General features: G+C 31.1%; 1 protein-coding gene and 1 long non-coding RNA gene across 2 annotated transcripts in view; both read right to left on the bottom strand.

Annotated features, from left to right (window-relative positions):
• The window catches only part of LOC113394189 (mitochondrial glycine transporter-like), a 132,727-nt gene that overhangs the window by 106,483 nt on the left and 13,920 nt on the right, over window positions 1-12,324 (bottom strand). The gene's annotated exons all lie outside the window — the stretch shown is intronic.
• Window positions 7,778-10,580, bottom strand: LOC135193447 (uncharacterized). Its single transcript, XR_010309238.1, has 3 exons — window positions 10,438-10,580; window positions 9,622-9,694; window positions 7,778-7,970 (listed from the first exon to the last, which is right to left on the bottom strand). It is a non-coding gene; the product is annotated as an uncharacterized LOC135193447 (long non-coding RNA).

Below are 12,324 nucleotides of genomic sequence, written 5' to 3' on the forward strand. Positions count from 1 at the left end.
CAACAGGGGAGATATTAAATCAATACTAGTTTAGAAACAGCTTGTAAATATCCCCCTTTATTTTTCTTTCGAGTGGAATGCGTAAATGCATTTCCTCCTCGTAAAACAAAAAAGGGTTAGAGGTGCCCTGGATAGAGCCTGCAATATTTGATAAAGATTCATGTGTTCTACCTACTGAACCACCTCGAGGTCAATATTTTAATCCATATGTTACGGCTAATATAGATATTTAACTAGCTGTGTCTAGTATTCTATTGTGAATAATTAAATGTGAGTGCCCGTTGTTCTTCAACACAGCCTACTACTCGACGATCTCTTATTTCATTATCTAATAAGAGCTATGTGAAGAGAGCCTTTGTTTGTTTTGTCTAATTCATGCAAAAAATACTATAAATTTGTATTCGCTTTTGTTTCTTCAGTTTAGTGTTCGTGCGCTCTATCTGCCTTCTGTTATATTTATGAAACTTTCGTATCTTTATAGTTTACAGTGTCTGTAATGTATTTTTATACGTTGCATTTTTCCTCCGTAAAATATAAACAACCATGCCCTTTCCATGCGAAAACAGCATTTATTTAAAAACTAAAAGATATAACAAATTTTACTTGTGATGTTTGTATGTACCTTATATTTAAATTTATCTTTTAAAAACAAGTCACAGAACGACTAACGAAAAATAAAATTAAGAAAAATAAAGTATAACTTTTGTCCAATTCGATTGGATCACTGTATTAACTATTAATCATTTAAAAATAAAAAAAAGGATTGATTTTATGCGTTTTGTCTATGAAAAAAAATCGTTTTATACTTTTTACTGAACGGTTAAACGGGCCACCTGATGACGACGTCGATAATGGTCAACACTGCTTTAGACATCGGCATTGTAAAAAAATTAACCACTTACATCGAAGCGCCACGAACCTCGGGAACTGATATGTTATTTCTCTTGTGTCTGTAGTACAACTGGTATATACCTCTACCTGGTTGTATATTCATACTACTTATATAATACATTGTTTAAGGTAGGACATGCAAGCAATTAATACAGAAAGAAGGACCGCTGGGCTTAACACTAATCGTATCATAGTATTTGTTTAAATTTATATTAAAATCATGCAATAAAACCTTATTTTTACCTGTCGACGGACGGAATACAGTAAAATAAAAAAGACCCCAACAGATAAAAAATAACAAAATGTGTGTATAATAATGGTTGTTACTGAACCCTTTGCGCTATGTATAGCATTGTACGGCCAAGTGCTATTTTTATAAAAAAAAATTAAAACAATTGCATATTAACAGTTGTGAGAAATTCAAAGTAAAATAAAATTACCTCCTATAATAGTCTACTATTTAATATGAAGAACGTTTTAATTTTATTTCTTTGTAATTAAGACGTTACGATACTTTCTGATTTACAAAATATTTAGAAGAATAAAGATCCTTACAATGATTAGTAGTAATCTAAAAATAAATAAATTAAGTATTATTTTACGTTTCACATATATAAATATATAAAATAAATAGGCAGGATGGCAAAAAGCCACTTGATAGCACATGCTCACCACCACCCATAGACATTTGCACGGTAAGAAGTTCTAATCATCCCTAACATCGTCAATGTGCCCCCGACCTTGGGGACACAGATGTTATGTCCTTTGTGTCTGTAGTTACACTGGCTGACTCACCCTTCGAACAGGACACAACAACAATACTTAGTATAAGTAGTGTTGGTAGTATGTATGGTGAGTGGGTGGTATTTACATTTTATAAAATTAGGTTGTTATGTTATGTAGGCACTTATCGTTTACGTTATTTATGATCATTGTACAAACTGTTAGACAATCAAATAAATTAATGAACGACCAGACAACTGTTACACAGCTTACCATGAAGAAGCATAATATTATTCCTAGGGGTGGGCAATCAAAGGTTTTATGTCATATAATTATTAATTTCTAGACAATTAATTTATTACAATATTCTCCTCGCTTAAAGATTCATAAATTTATATATTTTTATTGTTTCTGAACCATTCCAATAACATTACATATAACGGTAAATCCAACTAATAAAACTTGTAGCGTGCTATACAAATACAATATTTAGGCATAGAACCCTGTACTATATCTTTAGTGACGTAGAGCTATAGATTTAGAACCCTGTACTAGATCTACGTACGAGTGACGTAGCTCATACCATTTGGCATTCCATAATGCCAAACCAAAAAATTCAACGCTTATAACTGCTTTAATTACATAGCTAACAATACAAAGCATCCAAGTTTACATTATTTAGCTTCCGTTTACACTTTGGGAATTGACTAGTACTTTCAGATAATTTTGTTTCAGTTGAGACATTTAAAATCAATACGAAGGTATTATCCCTATATTAGATTTATAACGACATAGCTTATGCCAATTGAACATAATAATATATCTCTACCGATTCAAATAAACTTCAATACTCAGTTATGACGATTTACGACAACCCTGTATTGTATACAATAGTATGCAGTAGTTACCCGTGTCGGACAATCTGAAAATGAAAAATATAGAAACACTAGATGACAACCCTGCTTCGCTCGGGCAAAATAAAAGAAACGAAACGTATACGGCTTATCATTTATTAATAATTTATTGTGGTTAAATTTCCATTGAGTTTACTATATCCTTGTACGAAATTATTACATAATTGGAACACATTTACTGAACGAACCCGTAAACGTCAAACATGGCCGCCCGTTGAACTTCATGTCATTGAATTTTATAGTTTTAACATCGAAATATCTCGATTATACGAATTTTGCGGATATATGTTGTCGCGTAGAAAAATATTATTTTTTAATGACCTATAATTTTGGATAGGTTGCGATCGGATCTATCGTAGACCTGCACGAAATTATTTATATAAATAAAATAATGCATATGTATACCTAAAGATTTGCACCACTGGCCATGACGGATTATTAAGTTATTATCTTTATTGTTCATGATTCTGTAAGATATCTTATTATAGATCTCCGTTAATTTGTTTTTTTTAATGGAAATTGTGCACAATTCATATACAAATCGTAATGAGAACGAATGATTTTTATATTGTTAAAGAACGAACGTATTAAGATTGTGAAATTTTGATTATCATGTTCAGCGTTCCGTTGTGCAAATATAAAAGTATTGAATGCTATTATTATTAAATTGCTTGCTAATATAATTTTTGTCGGGATTTTGACTAAATGTTAACATTTGATATATCATATATAAGATAACCAAAGCCTATAAAATTACGAAAATTAAAGAAAAAATTTAAACAATGTTTGATAAAACCAATCGTCTCATAGTATGGGTTACTTTATAAGAGCTCTGTGAATCTCTACATCCGCCCCATTTCATTTATCACCCCCCGAATGCAAACATCGCTTTTGTGAGGGAACAAACAAGTTAAAACAAAGATGAACTTGTTTACATGTTGACATGCTGACCGCTTAGACTGAACATCACTCTGTTATAGGACTCGTTCGCATTACATTGAACGTTATTTGTATCGGACTAATTTACGACGAATATATAAAACATATGAATTGAAAATAAATGTGAAACCTTATAGTGCAAGTTAGACAATATAGTAATATGTCAGATATCCATTTTAAAATCGGTACAAACAAATTATTTAAAATACAGTATGTTATATAAGCTCTGTTAAAAAAAGAGCCCAGATGGGCTTGTGATTCGATCACGTTTGTCAAACGAAGGCTGCGAGTTTAAGCAATGGCAAGCACCACTAAGTGGGTTCTTGATATATATTGTGAAGAAAGCACTATGTGTGTCCCATATTTTGATATATGTGTTGTTTTAGGCTCAGGATTAACAAGGCAATTCCTACTTATATGTTAGTCTTCAATATGTATTTGATTTTGTATTCTCGGCTGTACCGATCAATCTTTTTCCTGTTATCTCCATCCTTCGTGACATTGGCGAAATAATCTGTCTTATTACACATATAAAAGGCAATGAACTAAGAAGTGAAATTGAAGAACTTGAATTTGAATTCAAGCTGTAAAAAATAATCAAATTTACTTTTACTAGAACTTTTGAATTATTATTTTCATTTTCCATTTAAAAGTAACTTACACTATTCAACCGTCATAAAAGACGTCACCAAATGTCGTGACCGTGTAACGGTAACGGTATCATCGGCGAAATGTTTATTTTTGTCTTGTTGAAAACGCGTGCCTTGAATACACAGCCCGTTCCGAAATTTACGCACCCATGGCTGAGTTAACAGGCGGAAGCTATTGTAGTTCGGTGCTGTGTTACGAGGACATTCGGTCGAATAATTATCTTATATTCGTACTTCGTATACAATACGAATGATGTTCATTTGTGCTAATTTTCATTAACCACGTCGCACCTGAACAACAAAGCACGTTGGCTGGACGACGAATTAAATAAAGAAGCACATATTATAACGTATTATACCTACAAGTAATAATTATTTGTATATAAAAGTTTGCGGACCGCTCGACATCGGTGATTTTGGGCAAAAATACTTACGAAATATTAAAAAAAAAAGCGTCTACGATTATACCGTAGTTAGGAATATAACAAAAAAAATTGTTATAAGCTCCAAAAAGAATTACTACATACAAGCTGACGGTTTGAATGGGACTAGATGAGTAATAAAAATTTCAAATGTGATATATCTTGCTGTTAATTTATTACAAAGCAAAGGCTACACAGGATATTTGTATTAATACATTGTATTGTATTTCAGTTTCATTGAAATATTTTGACGAGTTAAAAAATTACGAAAATCGAACATAATTACGCTTATAAGTTTTTTAGCATAACTAAGTACTTTACATATTCATAGATCTATTACAATGATTTAGAAATCACAGTAAGTAAAAAGATGCGTTTTGCCAATGAAATCATGTAATTTAGTTAAAGTCGTAAAATACGCATCGCAGAATTCACTTCCTTGTAGCATCTTGCGTGCACCAAGATTTGATCCACTATATTACGTAAACTTATTTTTCCGGCATGTCGGCTACAAAAGAACTTCAAGAACACTTGAACTTAAAAATAATTTTATACTAACTGAAGATTTAGAATACCACGATATCATTGAATATACTTGTGTTTATTTTAATACATTTGAATATCGAATGAAATTTAAAAAGTTATAAGATTTTATGGTTAAAATCGACCAAATTAATTCTAAATATCACCTTATTTTAAAACGATTACTACTATAATACAATATTGAAATTATTACACTAAAATAAACATCATCGCAAAATTTCCAAATAATATGCAAAGACAGAAGCCACGAAATTCTATCTTATTGTCCGTTTTGCTCAATCGAAATTTTGAATAATATTAAAGCATACTTGTATAAATAGTCATACTTTAATAAGTAGTCTCGTACTTTTGATCTTTGATCTTCATTTTACCAGATTATATTAAATGTAGAGCTACCATCGATTCAGCATATTTATCATTATGAGAAGAGCCGGCAAGAATCTCCTTAGTAATTCTTTCCCGCCAAAGTTTTTTCTTAAAATCGAAATTATTTCCATTTATTTGTCCTGAATGAAAATCGATGAAGAATTTGTGAGTAAAAATCGATGTAACTCTACAACAATTTAGATAGGTCATAATATCGTACAATAATTGTAATACTTTTATTTATCAAAGAAATAATAATTTCTGAAATCAGAGCATATAATGCAAACAAATTCGGTACATTTGAAATAATTTTAAACATAAAGTTGAATTAAGTTAATTTCAAGATAAAAATAGAAAGTATGTTAAGTCCGTTACTTTGTAGACATTTTCGTGCGCAACATCCATTGTCCATCTTTGCGCAAAAAACCTTATAAAACATTCAGCTTCTCAAACAAAGGATCTGCTAATCAAATTTGTCAGGCGTGAGTAGAACGAACAATCACGACTCAATCTATATATATAACAAAACAGAAGGTAAGTTATGTCTGTACGTAAGCACCTTAAATATATATATATTAAAAACAGTAAATAACTTACGGAATGAGCAAAAAATGCATATACTTTAAGCGTTTGCACTATCCCAAATGCTTTCCGCAAATTCCAGGTTGTCTGTTACATTGTTTAAAATAATGCCATAGTTATACACTCTTACTCGAAAAAGTTTAATTGTATTTTATATATTTTAATTCATTCATCATTTCTATGTAAAATTCTAATATAATTCTCTCCAGCCCAAACCAGCTTTCCGCGTCAATAAATAACAACCACCTGATAAGACATTTATAATCATAATACATTTAGTAATTTTAACACTTAATATCAGAGAAGTGCAGACGTAGGTAACTATCAGTAAAATAATCTAATAAACTTAATTAGCATTGAAAAGTTATGAACACAACGCGTCTAAAAACTGACACATTTGCAAAAAAAATCAATACCGACATTATTTTATTTCTAATTCGTTTGATCTTTACTTTCATTTTGATAGCATTAGTCGCAATTATTATATTAACACATCAGTCTCCTTTGTAATCTTTTCGAAAGTACGATCATGTTTTGCTTTAATAACTAAAAGCTGAACAAAAAACATTTCTCTGTGATGGTCTAGTAATCAAAGATATAATCTCAATTACTTTAATTGAACAATGTATTGCAAATATTTATAATATAAATGCGTATTGCTTTGTGATTTTTTATAAGTTTAATAATTATGGTAATGTTCTAGAACATTATGAATTTAAAAAGTTTATAGTTTGAATCAAGTTTTATACAATTTTATTTGAGTAATGTTTTTTGATTTTTTTTTTACGACGTGACATACGAGGGTAACACTTAAATCTTAAAAGAATCTTTTAAGATAGCGAGTTCAAACTCGAGGAAGTAAGAAACAATAAGTTTTCTGGTGCTTAAATTGTGTTTATAAATCATTTCTAGCTTAGTCAGGTCAACAAATGTTGTGAGGAAACCCATATCGGACACACCAAATAAACTTGATTGAATAAACTCCGAGTCTTCTCGAGTAAAGAGATATTTTCTTAACAGAGATGCATCTTCAAGCTGTCGGAATTATAAAGATTATGTATCTAGTTACATTATTTATATACAAACGATATATTATAAGTCTTTCTGTAGTTCATTAAAATTACAAGGGCACAGTACAACGAAAACAGTACCATCAAATTACGTCTAAATTAAATTAATCATCGATTTCTCTGATAACAATGTGCTGCATAATAACATTTGTCTTAATTATACTTGAATACGATGTACACAATATGGAAAATATATCCAAATTATTACCTATCATATTAATTCATCGACAAAAACAAGCACTAATTACTTTTGTACTAAATGCTCCCTACGGTTTTTCGTAGAATACTGCTCCGCCCCTGTGGTCTTCGATAGTCAATATGTTATAATATTATATCCTTTATTCTGTAAATTTTCTGCTTAAATATCTAACGCAAAGATTTCTGTAAAACAGACAAACACAAGGATGCACGAGATAAGTATTTCTCAACCAGGGCGACATGTTCACTTATGAGAAAAAGCCCTTTTTTTAGAAAAAAAAATGAGATAAGTATATTCATATACACAATGTATTAGACGATAGTGGAATAGGTATTCCAAAAAATAATAATATTGTAAATAGAAAAACAAAAACATACATTATGTTTTGGCTGTATTGTTGATAAGGTAAATAAATGAAAAACAAATACAATTTTATAATAAATATATTTATTATTCTATACACATTTGGAATTCAAGGCACAAACAATCCAAATTTCAATTTCGTATCTGATATAAATGCGTAGGCTCCGAAATAACACAAAGCAATTGTCATGATACTCCCTATAAGTCTACAGAACCAAACACATCCCAAATCACAGCACACGGGTCTCTGATTCGGTTTCTTCAACTTTCGTTTTCGTATAGGCTTCGTACATATTACTTGTTCTAAGCTAAAAAAATAATTATTTAAGTAAGTAAGTTTTTGTTTTATGATATAGGTAGGCGAATGAACCACCTAACGACATACATAAGTGATCACTACCGCCCATATTCATGCTCACTGCACAACCAACCTTGAGAACTAAGATGCTATGTTCCAAGTGCTTGTGGTTACACTGGCTCACTCGGCCTTCAACTTCTATTAAGTTCACTTGGAGATTTGCAAGGGAAGATCACAGATGATTTTGGCTCGAGCCTCTCTCGACATAACCTGACACACACCCACCCCCTCCCCACTGAACCTGACACTGGGACACGTGGAAAACAACCGAAGAAGTTCCAATTCACGCAATCACCACGTACATAAAGTCTTTAGACTTATTTCTACACTCGTTATATAGGTAAAGTGTTCCATATTCCCCCATAGAAATAGCTATATTTGTTGTAGGTAACACGCCACCGATAGGCAGTTTTTTATTAATGAAGTTTTTATATGTAAATATATTTGAAAAAGTGTAAAAAGTTTGAGAACAGTTTTGATAGAAACTATGAATTGTGATATAAAATAAATATCAAAATTTAATGTAAACATACACAATTATAAATACAATCTCGCATCTACTTGTGTGTGTGTGTGTACTGTAGCTTACACACAACAACTATATAATATAGAGTCAAGCTTGGTGCGGCAACAATTTATTTACTTTTTATCGATACACAATTTAAAAAATAAAAAACGCACGCTGCTCGCTTGCCACTGCATACTCGTACATAATAAGAGTATAATTAATTTATATTGTCAGTGTTCAGAATCGAGACGATATGAAATAAAACGGTAATAAAGGTTTATTTGCAAAAGAGATTAAAGTTAAACTGGAAATGGTCGTGTCTGTACGCAATGTTTGTATGTATCTTTTACTGATATATGCTATTTTTCTCATATTCAAGAGGAGATTATTATGTGAAAACTTAGTAGTGAGTATCTGTCCTCGTATTAGAAACCGCAACCTTCAGTTAAAATCTATTTATTCTATCCACTGGACCATCTCGAAACTTATTTATTAATATTTTATAATTAAATATGATCTTTTATTCATGGCTTTACCATCGTTTCTCAAACATTTTAATGTCACCACCATCAATAATAAAAAGAAATGGTGACCCCCTAAGAATTTTATTAAATAACTATTTTAATGTTATAGGTGGGCGGACGGACAAATGGGCCACCTGGTGGTAAACGGTCACCACTGCCCATAGACATTAGTGCTGTAAGAAACATTGACCATAACTTACATCATCAATACGCAACAAACCTTGGGACCTAAGATGTTATGTCCCTTGTGCCTGTAATTACACTGGCTGCTGCTTGGCGGTAAAATATATGATGAGTGGATGGTACCTACCCAGATGGGTCTTGCACAAAACCCTATTACCAAGTAAACACTTTACTTAACATTAATTTTATATTATTCTTGATGAGATAATATTGATTTATTTTCTTACGTGATAAAATAATGCTTTTTATGTACGGATCCAGGGGTTGTGGAAGTGTGGAACGAGTTCTGATTTAGACGGTACGGACTACATAATGACATATATGTAATCCGACCTCATTGAAAGGTTGGAACTCATTGTGTTTTTTTGACATAGAATAAAACTTACAGTATAGCTTTATGCTTGTTATTCGCTTCCATATACTTAGCCTTGTATAAACCACGTGCCGTCAGCCATGTATCTGAAAAAAAATATATTAATAAAAATGCAAATGAGAGTTTGTTTGTAATACTTCCACGTCTACAGCTATTGAAACGATCACGAATCATGCTTTCCCCATCCCTTACAATAACATAATATACTACACAATCTCTATTCCCATACTCAAAATCCATTAGGATGCAATTGGATTTAGTCGGTAACTCAGGACTTCTGTCTTTAATCTTATATAGCCACTATGTTAAAAAAAATTAAACCTACCATTTTCGGTATACTCCTAAGCAAGTTTTATCGAAAACATCCGGGGACAAACTTAGTTATTATTTTGACGGGGTTTTACATTGATTACTTATATTATTATATTATTTGTTTTTATTATATTTAGAGTCTAACTCCGGAACTATTGAACCAATTGTAAAAATGTTTATACTGGTAAAAAGTTACATTAATCCTGAGTACTATAAGGTATTAATTACATTTATATTATATTAAATCATAAGCCGGCGAGTTTAGATATAAAATTTGTATATCATTAATATAATTCGGGGTATAATACATTTAAAAAGTTTCTATTTTTTAAATTTATTTTTAATATAATATTTTTTTAATACCTCTTTGGTTGCCGAGATGACATTATATTATTTATAAAAAATATCTTGGAATTTAGTCGTAACTTTTCTTACATGCCCTTTATATGCTAAAAATAACTTGCTTCGTGCTCGTAAAATATATTATTTTGTTAAATAATATAAAAAACATACATACTTCTGCCGCATGTCGTACCGCATATTATATGACACGTAATTTACTTTAGTTATATACAAAATGAAACAGAAAAATAAAATCAACGTTACGGCAAAGGCTACGAATTCCAAATACCACAAAACATTTGTAAATATTCCATTCATTATGCTTTTTTATCTGTTTCGTTTATTTACAATAATATTGACAGATATGTTTTTTTTTTTCTTTTATATATCAAACACCAGCCTGTACTTTTCTTTTTAGCACGTTACATATAAGTTAAACTATTTTTGTCATTAACATACCTTCATTTGTTGTAATGTTTCGCTCATACACTTACGTTGTAAAATTAAAAAATATACATAGACATCAACTTTTTATTGAAATTTTTATTTCGTCAAAAACATGTAATAGCAATTTACCAGTTATTTTTATTAAAAAAATACTCAACTTTAATATCAATTGTTGTCTAGACAAACGAATTTCGAAACTTTTATTTTGTTATAAAGTTATTATATTATAACAATATAAAAACATAATTATATCACTGTCTTACTTTCCATTTCTTTCAGGTGTAATAATATTATCTCAATTGAATGTACTTGTACAAATTACAGTCAATTTGTTGCCATATGCTTTTGTGCTTTAAAAAAGAGTATTAATTTTACTGAACAATAAAGGCAAATAATAAGTTTTAAGTTTTTAGTTTATTTCGGCAGTTCTTCTCAGGTCAGAGTATTTTCTTTTCCGAACGGCTGGCAGTGTTATTAATAAGTGGATTTATTATTCTATAATAATGTAATTTCATTTGATTTTTATAAAGTTTAATTGTGTTTTGAATAAATTATGCTTATTCATAATTACACAGTACATTTTTTTATTTATTTATCAATTTGTCTGTGTAGCATGTATTTTTTTTATTTCACACTTTTTGTAAGGCAATTTAGGTACAGGTAAATATTGTTTTTTCTTTGCAGTCGCGGTTTTTGGCAACCTTGTGACGTTAATTACATTAATTTATTATAAAACAAAATAAAAAAACAATAGCAATAACCAGAATACATCTTACTGAATATAAGAGAAAATTCGATGAGACATATTTTGGTTAGTCTCAGAAGATGATAAATGATTAAGAAATATAGAAAGCGCGCTATAACAATTTGAATAGTTATGAATTAAAAAGAGATACAAACTAATTACTGTACTGTGTAAGCTAATTTTATTTCAATTAAGTTTTTTACAGGATGTACGAGGAACGCAAGTAATTAGTTTTAAGTTTCTTTTCAGTGAAAGTGAAGTGATATCTTAAGCGCCAATAAAATGTATTCATTGCTTTAATAAATTCGTAACATAAAAGCAAAGCAAAAATTTTTTATTAAGTATTTTTTTTTTTATGTTAGAGGTGGCAAACGAGCAGGAGGCTCACCTGATGGAAAGTGACTACCACCGCCCATGGACATCTGCAACCCCGGGGGGCTTGCAGGTGCGTTGCCGGCCTTTAGCAGCCAAGATTAATCCGAACAATTCTTCGGAACATTCCCCGTGATAAATTCTGTAGAAGATGCAGAGCGATCCAACGCAAAGCCAAAGGATCAAGCAGATCGGAAAGGGCTTGATCGACAATAATTCGAGCCGCTCTACGTTGGATACGGTCAAATGGAGCTGGTACTGGGGAGCACCCGCCCAGAGGTGAGGGCAGTACTCCATGTGTGGCCGAATTTGGGCCTTATAGAGTCTTAGACGATGGACCGACATGAAGTACTATCTTGCCTTGCTGAGCACACCAAGCTTTTTTGATGCCAATTTGGCTTTGCCTTGCAATTGACCGCGGAACTGAACGAGGCTTGAAATATCGACTCCAAGTATTCCGATACTAGCTGTGGCGGCTAGCGGAATGTTCTCAAACCG

Source organism: Vanessa tameamea, chromosome 9 (assembly GCF_037043105.1).
Source record: "Vanessa tameamea isolate UH-Manoa-2023 chromosome 9, ilVanTame1 primary haplotype, whole genome shotgun sequence".
Lineage (NCBI taxonomy): Eukaryota > Metazoa > Arthropoda > Insecta > Lepidoptera > Nymphalidae > Vanessa > Vanessa tameamea.